The sequence below is a fragment of the Hemiscyllium ocellatum genome, unplaced genomic scaffold, assembly GCF_020745735.1.
Source record: "Hemiscyllium ocellatum isolate sHemOce1 unplaced genomic scaffold, sHemOce1.pat.X.cur. scaffold_96_pat_ctg1, whole genome shotgun sequence".
NCBI lineage: Eukaryota > Metazoa > Chordata > Chondrichthyes > Orectolobiformes > Hemiscylliidae > Hemiscyllium > Hemiscyllium ocellatum.
The window spans coordinates 193,971-203,079 of NW_026869333.1; the positions used below are offsets into that span (position 1 = coordinate 193,971).

At 45.8% G+C, this 9,109-nt stretch overlaps 1 long non-coding RNA gene across 2 annotated transcripts in view; it reads right to left on the bottom strand.

Annotated features, from left to right (window-relative positions):
• Positions 1 to 791: 791 nt before the first annotated feature.
• LOC132814925 (uncharacterized) overlaps positions 792 to 9,109 on the bottom strand; it is a 79,838-nt gene continuing 71,520 nt past the window's right edge. For both annotated transcript variants that reach the window (XR_009644599.1, XR_009644600.1), the window contains exons 2-3: positions 7,474 to 7,686; positions 792 to 888 (exon numbers count right to left, since the gene is read on the bottom strand). This is a non-coding gene — a long non-coding RNA (uncharacterized LOC132814925). The remainder of the gene's footprint in view (positions 889 to 7,473; positions 7,687 to 9,109) is intronic.

Here is a 9,109-nt window from a genome sequence, read left to right on the forward strand (position 1 = left end):
GCAAGGGTTTTCTTCAAACATTCAAGCATTGAATGTCAGGATTTCTCTTCTCAAGAGTGTTCGGGGAGCCAGATGACTGAAAGTATTTGAAGAGGAGGTAGATGGATATTGACCTGTCAGAGAGTTGAGGGCGATGAAGAATTGGGTATGAAAGAGGATTTGAGACCAAGAGCAGATCAGTCATGATCTTAGTGAAAGGCAAGGCAGGGTTGGGGAGTGAATGACCTGTCCCTGTGTCTGATGTTCTCACATTCTGTTATTGGAAAGTTAGTGGGTGTTATTTTCATGAATGTTCTGTTTTTGAATGTTGCCGTCAGGGAGACCAGAGGATTTTGTGAGCCATCGCTGGGTGAGGTATGGCGGCTATATTCATAGTGAATTTGGGTCGACAACATGACCAACAAATGGAGCACAAGTTTCAGAGAGGGGAAGCTCTGTACAGAGAGATGAGGGGCTTCTTTCATACCCAGCCTGGGTTTTACAATTACATTTCTCAAATCAACTCAAAGCGTGTGGGACAGCCTTGAAGGGCCGAATGATCTCCTCTGTTTCTGTGCACCAGGTTTTAGAAGTAAGTAGCCTCTAAATGCTCCTGCCTAACAGGTTTAATGGCCTGAATGGAACACAGGGACACGGGATTGAGGGACAGGAGTGAGTCATTAGATACTTTGAAAATTCTCCACCAGGCACTAAGATTGTGGCTGATCAGGTTGGGGACTCAGCCCCACTTTCCTGTCTGTGTCCCATTCGTCATGACTCACTTCTCTGTCAAATATTTACTTAATGCAGCTTTCAATCAATGTGAACATAGAGGCACGATAAACTTCCAGTGAAGAGGATTCCCACTTGAAAGATCCATTCAGAATTATTCGTCGTTCCTCTGATCGACTCAAAGTGTCATGCAGAATGGAAACAGACCCGTTAGTCCAATATGTTCACTCCGATCAGATGTCAAATCTGATCCAGTTCCATTTGCCAGCATTTGGCCAATATCCCTCCTCTTTCAGATACTATTTAAATGTGCAATTGTAACCGCCTTCACCACTTCCTCTGACAGCACTTTCTCAACACACACCACTCTGTGTCTAAAACATTTATCTTCAGTCCCTTCTAAATCATTCCCCCTCTCCCCTCCAACCAATGCTCTCCTGTTCTGGACTCCCCTATCCTGGGGAGCAGAGTGTGGCTGTTCAGAATATCCATGCCCCTGCTGGTTTTATAAACCTCTATAATGTGACCCCTCAATCTCTGACACTCCAGGGTAAACACCTCAACCTAATCAATCTCCCCCTAAAGTTCAAACCTCCAGTCCTGGAACATCTGTGTAAGTCATTTCTGCAGAAAACCGAGTTGTATGTAGTATTCTTAAAGTGGCCTCACCAACATCCTGTACAGATACAACATGCCACCGCAACTCCTATACTCAATGCTCTGACTGATTAAGGCAAATGTGCCAAATGTGTTCTGCACCGCACTGTCTGCATTCGATTCCACTTTCAAGGAACAATGTACCTGCAGCCCTATGTCCCTTTGTTCCACAACACTCCACAGGACCTGACCATTAAGTGTATAACTTCTGCCCTGATTTGCGTTCACAAAATACAAAACCTCGTCTTTATCTAAATAAAACTTCATCTGTCACTCCTTGCCCCTTTGTCCCATCTATTTGTGGTCTTGTTGTACTCTGAGATAATCTACTACACCACCTTTCTGATATCGTCTGTAAACTTACTAACTATGGCCCCAATATTCACATCTAAATCCTTGACATAAATGATGAAATGCAGTGAACTCAGTCCTGATTCTTACAGCACACTGCTGCTCACAAGCCTCCAGTCTGAAAAATACCCCTCTTCCTTCAAGCCAATTGTGACGAGCTTCTTCTGTATCCCATGTGACTGAAACTTACTAATCTGTCTACCAATTAGAACTAAATACTAGCTATGAAGAGAGGCTGAGTAGGTTAGGTTTATTTTCACTAGAAAAAGAATATTGGTGGGGTGGGCGGAAACTTATTGAGGTTTGCAAAATCATGAAGGTTATAGATAGGGTGGACAGAGACAAGCTTTTTCCCAGGTGAAGGATTCAATAACGAGAGGTCATGCTTTGAAGGTGAGAGGTAGACAGTTTAAGGGGGATACACGCGGTAAGTACTTTACACAGTGGGCGGTGGGCGTTTGGAAAGTGTTGCTAGCAGAGGTGGTAGAGGCAGGCACGGCAGATTCATTTAAGGTGCGTCTAGACAGATGCATGAGTAGGTGGGGAGCAGAGGAGTAGGTGGGGAGCAGAGGGATACAGATGCTTAGGAATTGACCGACAGATTTAAACAGTACATTTGGATCGGCTCAGGCTTGGAGGGCGAAGGGCCTGTTCCTGGGCTGTAAATTTTCTTTGCTCATTTTTCTTTAAATGAACACCTTGCTGAAGTCCATATAGACAATGTCAACCAAACTGCCTTCATCAATCTTCTTTGTTACCTCCTCAAAAAAACTCAACCAAATTAATGAGACATGATTTCCCATGCAGAAAGCCACATTGTCTACCCTGATCAGCCCTTACCTTCCCAAATGTATGTAAATGCTATCCCCCAGAATCCCCTCCAATAACTTACCCACCACCGACATCAGGCTCACCGGTCTATAGTTCCCCGGCTTTTTGGGTCACTGTTTCCTTTCTACTTGCACTCCTCCACTGCTCACAACAAATGTTAAATGTAACCAGGTCGGTGATATGGCCGATGATATCGGTCTCAGACTGGGTCAGGGTCAGTTTTAGGAACAAGTCAGGCTAGTTTCTTTAATCTGCTCAAATAGCACGTTTATGATCCAGAGCAATGTTACTCAAACTATGATGGAAAGATGAATGGCAAAGTGTTTGGGTTTTGCAAATAAAGAATCGATATGTCCTGTTCTAAAATCACTGATATATATATATATATATATAAATATATATATATAAATATATACACACACACACACACACACACACACACACACACACACACACACACACACACACACACACTCTCTGCAATTGTAACTTGAAAGAACTACTTTGTCCAGATATTATCCCATGTACATTGTCCAAACTATGTCTCCATCACATTCCCTGCTCCATGTCGGTGCATCATTGCTGCTGTCATACACAGAGCCATACCCTAAGCAGAAAATGGTCTTAGTCGATTTGAAGATATGTTTTTATGTTCCTGCTTCATTAAAAAATAAAAATGTCTAATTTATTCAGAATACGTGTGTTAAAATGAATGCATTTTTTAAAGAAATACAGAAATTGCTGGAAAAGCTCGGCAGGTCTGTCAGCATCCAGATGCCTTTTACATGATGTAGTTGTACCAGCCTCCACCACTTCCTCTGGCAGCTCATTCCATACACACACCACCCTCTGTGTGAAAAGGTGATCCTTAGGCGTCTTCAAAACCTTTCCCCTCTCACTTTCCACCAATGCCGTCGAGTTTTGGATGCCCCTAACCTGGGGAAAAACCTTGACTACAAACCTATCCATGACCGTTCTGATTTTATAAACCTTTACTGCTGCGAAATGTGACTTCAATCAACACGAATGGCTGTACTTTCAGTCATCCCGGGCCTAAAGTCTGAAATGCAGCACTGACACCTCTTCCTTCTCCATCAAGTCACAATTCTAAAACCATTTTAATCAGTTTGTTCAGATATATTAGGAGACACTTCTGTGGGATTTACACCTAGACCTTTGTGCCCGGAGGTAGGGACACGAGCACCACTCGGCAATACCCATAAAGCTGTAACATTATTCTCCTGTGTGTTTGTTCATCAGCCTGTTCTGTCATGCTGTGACATACCTCTGCAACAGGCAGGACTTCAATCCAGGCCTTCTCATCCAGAGCTAGGAACACTACCACACAAGTTCAGGAATTGGAATCAAATCCAGAGCTCTGGCTCAGAGACACGGACACTGCCCACTATACTACCATACCCAGATTTTGGGTCATATTTTAGTGCCCGCTTCCAGCTCAGTGTGGATTGATTATAATCAGGTTACTATTACTGAATTACAAAAAACACTTTGTATTATTAAACAAATGCAAGATATTTGTCTCAACTGTAGGATATTGAGTGTACTTGCTGAATATTGAAATTAACTATGAACATCTTTAATCGCTATTATCTGTAGTCTGCAATATTAGGGAAAGAAATCCTGCAGAAACACTCTGCCCAATGAAGGGTCTCAAATAGATGTTTATTACTGAACACCAGAGGCGGAGGAAGAACTTAATTTCTGACCCCAAAACACCGATCAATCTTACCACTCTAACGTGTGTCTGCCCTCTTCCTAAAACCATGAAATGATACCAGGCCGCTGATTACTGTCCAGCCTCTCCTCCCGAACGACTGTGTCTGCAATCCGTCCCTCCTCCCTCTAACCACACAAGGCAACCCAAGCTCAGGGTCTTTGTGAAAATCAAGGCCGGAGTGTGCAGGCCTCCTGGAGAGGGGTGGGCATTTTAAAATTGAAGGGGGAGGGGGAGGTGGCAGTCATATCACACACTGGGCTGAGGGGTGGCAGATGGAGGATAGTCTGGATTAATGCCAGGCATTGGATTTGGTAAATCAAACAAGAACAGGACCTATACAATTAAAAGTAGGGTCTTTTGGTGGTGTTGTAGTACAGAAACCTAGGCTGTCAGGTTTAATTCTTTAAAATTTGCATCTGATATAGAAAGTGGCTAAGAAGGTGTTTAACACACTTTTCTTCATAGGTCAGACCTTTGAGTATCGGAATTGGGACGTCATGTTGTGGTTGTACAGGACATTGTGAGGCCTCTTCTGGAATACTGTGTCCAGTCTGGTCATCCTGCCCGCTCATTCCATAGGCACACCACCCTCTGGGTGAAAAGGTGCCCCTTAGGTCGCTTTTAAATGTTACCCTCTCACCTTAAGCCTATGTCCTCTAGTTTTGGACTCCCCCGTACCCTTAGCAAATACCTTGACTATTCACTTTGATATTATTGACCTTGATATTATTAAGCTGGAGAGGGTTCAGAAGAGTTTAACCTGGATGTTGCTGGAAATGGAGGGATTGAGCTATAAGGAGAGGCTGAATAGGCTGGGACATTTTTCACTGGAGAGTATGAGATGGAGGGGTAACTTTACAGAGGTTTATAAAATGATGAGGGGTACAGATAAGCTGTAGGGCTGATGTCTTTTCCCGAGAGTTGGGGTTTCAAAACTGAGGGATATTTTGAGATGTGAGGAAAAAGATTTACAAAAGTCAGGAGAGGTAATTATTTTAGACAGAAGCTGGCAAATTTGTGGAATAAACTTCCAGAGGAACTGGTGAAAATAGGGACAGTTACAATATTTAAAGGACATTTAGATCAGTCCATGGATAAGACATCAGTTTGGATGGTGCTGTGAGCAGCTGCCCTCTCCCTCCCACTCTCTGAATGAATCCCTGTTGGTTTTCACCCTCTACCAATGCCTGTGCAGTGGCGTGGGAGGCCAGCAGAGGGTGGCATTGCATCACTTTCAGCACCACAGAGACAGCCAGACCTGCCCCACACAGAGACACACACATATACACACAGCAATTGTTAGGGCACAGTGTGAAGCTCATCTGGTAACTTAAACTAAACATAAAGAAATGCTCAGTTTACCTTGTAAACTGTTGAAATATGAGTGATAGAGAACTCCCAAATTCCAGTGTTTAAACAAAAAATATCAATTTTTTTTAACTCTGAAAGTGAACATTTTACATCAACTATTCACAACTCTGGGACCCTCTTTCTCCTAACTGTTTATTACCCTACTCCAACTCTACAGCAATATACTGTTTCAATGAGACACTTATTAAAATTACATAAACGTAATTTCAAAACCACACAGCAGCTGTTGTTTCATCTGACCTCACACCAATCTCCCTTTTTCCCATCTTTCCTGGGAAGACTGGCTCATGTTACAGGATGCTATCGAAGTGTCTACATTTCAGCATTCTGACACCTGGGAACACATCCTTCCATGACACTGTCTCTCAGTCTCCCCCTCTCTGTCTATACCCCAAACCCCTCCCATGTGGTGATATTTAAACTGATTCCACTGCCATCTCTGTCTCTCTCTGGCAGTGATGTCACACCCACAGCACTCCCTTGTCATGGCACAATGGAGATATGGAGCTGTAAATGGGTGGGAGCTGTACGTCCTGCCACTTCCAGCATGGGCTGCAAGTTTCCCCTCACTGGGCAGGGATCTAACACAGTGTTACTGAGCAATGCACTGGGGTGGGGTACACAGTCCTACATGCTGGGAGGGTAACTGCTCCTGGGTTACAGATCAATGCACTGGGGTGGTGTACACTGTCCTACATGCTGGGAGGGTAACTGCTCCTGGGTTACAGATCAATGCACTGGGGTGGGGTACACAGTCCTACATGCTGGGAGGGTAACTGCTCCTGGGTTACAGATCAATGCACTGGGGTGGGGTACACAGCCCTACACGCTGGGAGGGTAACTGCTCCTGGGTTACAGATGAATTCACGGCTGATCACTGCACAGGTCTCTGTGCTGGTCAGACTGTCTGGTTGAGGTTTATGGATAATACAATGATGTGGTTAGTGCAGCTCCCCGTGGATATGTAACCTGTGCACAGTACATCATGGTGGTGGGGTGGGTTGGCGGGGAAGGGTGATAGACAGGTCACGGAACTCCACTGAACGTTCTGTCCCCCACATTCTATAACTGACATTCCCCGGAACGTTCTGTCCCTGACATTCTATAACTGACATTCCCCGGAACGTTCTGTCCCCGACATTCTATAACTGACATTCCCCGGAACGTTCTGTCCCTGACGTTGTTTGTTTGTGAACGGCCGGACGTCAGTGAATTGAACAAACGATAAGATCCCGAGGGAAGAGATCCCGTTCCAGGGAGAAGGAGACACTGTTCCGAAGGCCCCTCAGGCAGTTAAAGGGGTGAATACGTTTTCCCTGCGTTTACATTTCTCCACGACACAGGATCGACCACAATTTAGACCAAAATACAGAAATTCCCAAACTCCGTTTGTCTTCAGGAAACTGGGAGAGAATCCTTCAGGACAGCAACGTTCCCACCCTCCGTATTAGGAACTGGGAAGGAGTGACCTGTGTCTGCTCTCGAGTGATCGAGTGTGTGGGAATGTTCTAGAAACCATCTGTCCTTATGGATGTGTCTCTGTGTGTTTGGGGAGGGAGGGTTTCTTGTGGTTTATGTCACATTTTTGTCAGTAATTCCGACTTTCCCATTTGTTATTCCAGCTCCAATTATTTTAATAAATCCCTGAATACAGGGACACATTTGAAAATCTCACTGGGTCCCCGATCAAACGGGTCCCTTTGCCTCCAGGCTGATGGATAATGGGTTTGTTTTCCTTCCTCACAGTTAACGTAGTGACCATCTACGTCCTGCTTTATAAAGATTGTGGATTGTCTCCATGTGTCAGACGTTACCTGGGGGCCATGGCAGCGGCGGATCTCCTGGTCATTATCCTCGACCTGATCCTGAGACACATTCCCATTGTTTATCGGGAACAGTTTTATTTCCTGTACTCCGTCCCCGTGTGTAATATCCACGCCGTCCTGCTTTATGCAGCCACTGACTGCTCTGTCTGGTTCACCGTCACTTTCACCTTTGATCGGTTTGTGGCCATTTGTTGCCAGAAGCTGAAAAGTAAATATTGCAGTGAGAAAACGGCGGCTGTGGTTCTGGGAGCAGTGACTGTGCTGAGCTGTTTAAAGAACATTTCCTGGTATTTTATGCTCACGGCTCGGTATTGGCTGGTGAACCAGCCCTGGTTTTGTGATGTAACAGGCGCTGTTGTATTGTCCAGTGTCTGGGTCACAATCGAGTTCCTCCACCACATTCTAACCCCGGTGTCCCATTTCTCCTGATTCTGCTGCTCAATGTTCTCACCGTCAGACACATTTTAGTGACCAGCAGAGCCCGCAGGAGACTCCGCGCTCACACCAATGGGGACGCTCAGTCTGACACAGAAATGAGAAACCGAAAAAAATCCATCATTTTACTGTTTGTGATCTCGGCCAATTTCATCCTGTTATGGTCAACGTTAATGCTGTATTCTATATGGTACCGGATGTGGTGGTTTGGGTATGAGTCTGTGTATCTCCATGACTTTGTGGGGGAATTGGGCTTCATGCTGCAGCTCCTCAGTTGCTGCACAAACACCGCGATTTATGCCGTGACCCAGACTAAGTTCAGGCAGCAGCTGAAGAATGTGCTGAAATATCCCTTCACCCAAATCCATCCATCCATCAAATTCCCTCATTAATCACACCATCCGGGATTTTCTCATTTCAGTTCAGTGTTTCAGCGATGGAGCAGCCTGTCGCTATGGTAACAGACTGAGGGGAGCGCTGGTTTGTCCATCCTTATCCCACAGGGGGGTTACAGGGAAACATTTCAATGTTTCTCACAACTCAGGGGCCAGTGAGAAAAGGCACCATCCCACTGACTGTATCCATCACTTCCATTTGTAACCAATAAAAATGCTGATTACAGCGTGCCGAGCAGCAGAGGGACCGATGTTGTTGTGTGTCTTTGTGTTGGAGAAGCTGAGCTGGAGAGAGACAGACTCAGCACCAAGTCCTGGTCCTCAGGGAAGGGGAGGGCACCGCGCCCTGGGCTCAGGAGCTGGGTTTAACTCCCTCTGTTCCCCCCTACTCCAAATCTGGCCTCCCCATTACCTCTCCCCTACTCTTTCTCCTCAATTCTCTCTCTCTCTCTCTTTCAGCACACACTCTCTTTCTCAAACCTCACCTCATCCCCCACTCCCTCTCTAACACACACCGTCCAAACCCGGTTTCTCCACCTGCCTCCACTCTTCCCTCCCCCCCTCTCTCTCTCATGCCGTCGCAGTCTCCCTCCCACAATTCCATCTCTACCCCATTTTCCCCACCTGCCACATCTCACCCCCACCAGCCACATGCAGCCTCACCCCCACACACCCCCAGTCTCTGGGTCAGAGGGAGATGGAAGGACCAGGGAGACAGAGTATGTCAGAGAGAGAGAGAGAGGGAGGGAAGGAAGGACAGGAGGGAGAGAGAATCAGAGGGAAAGAGAGGGAGG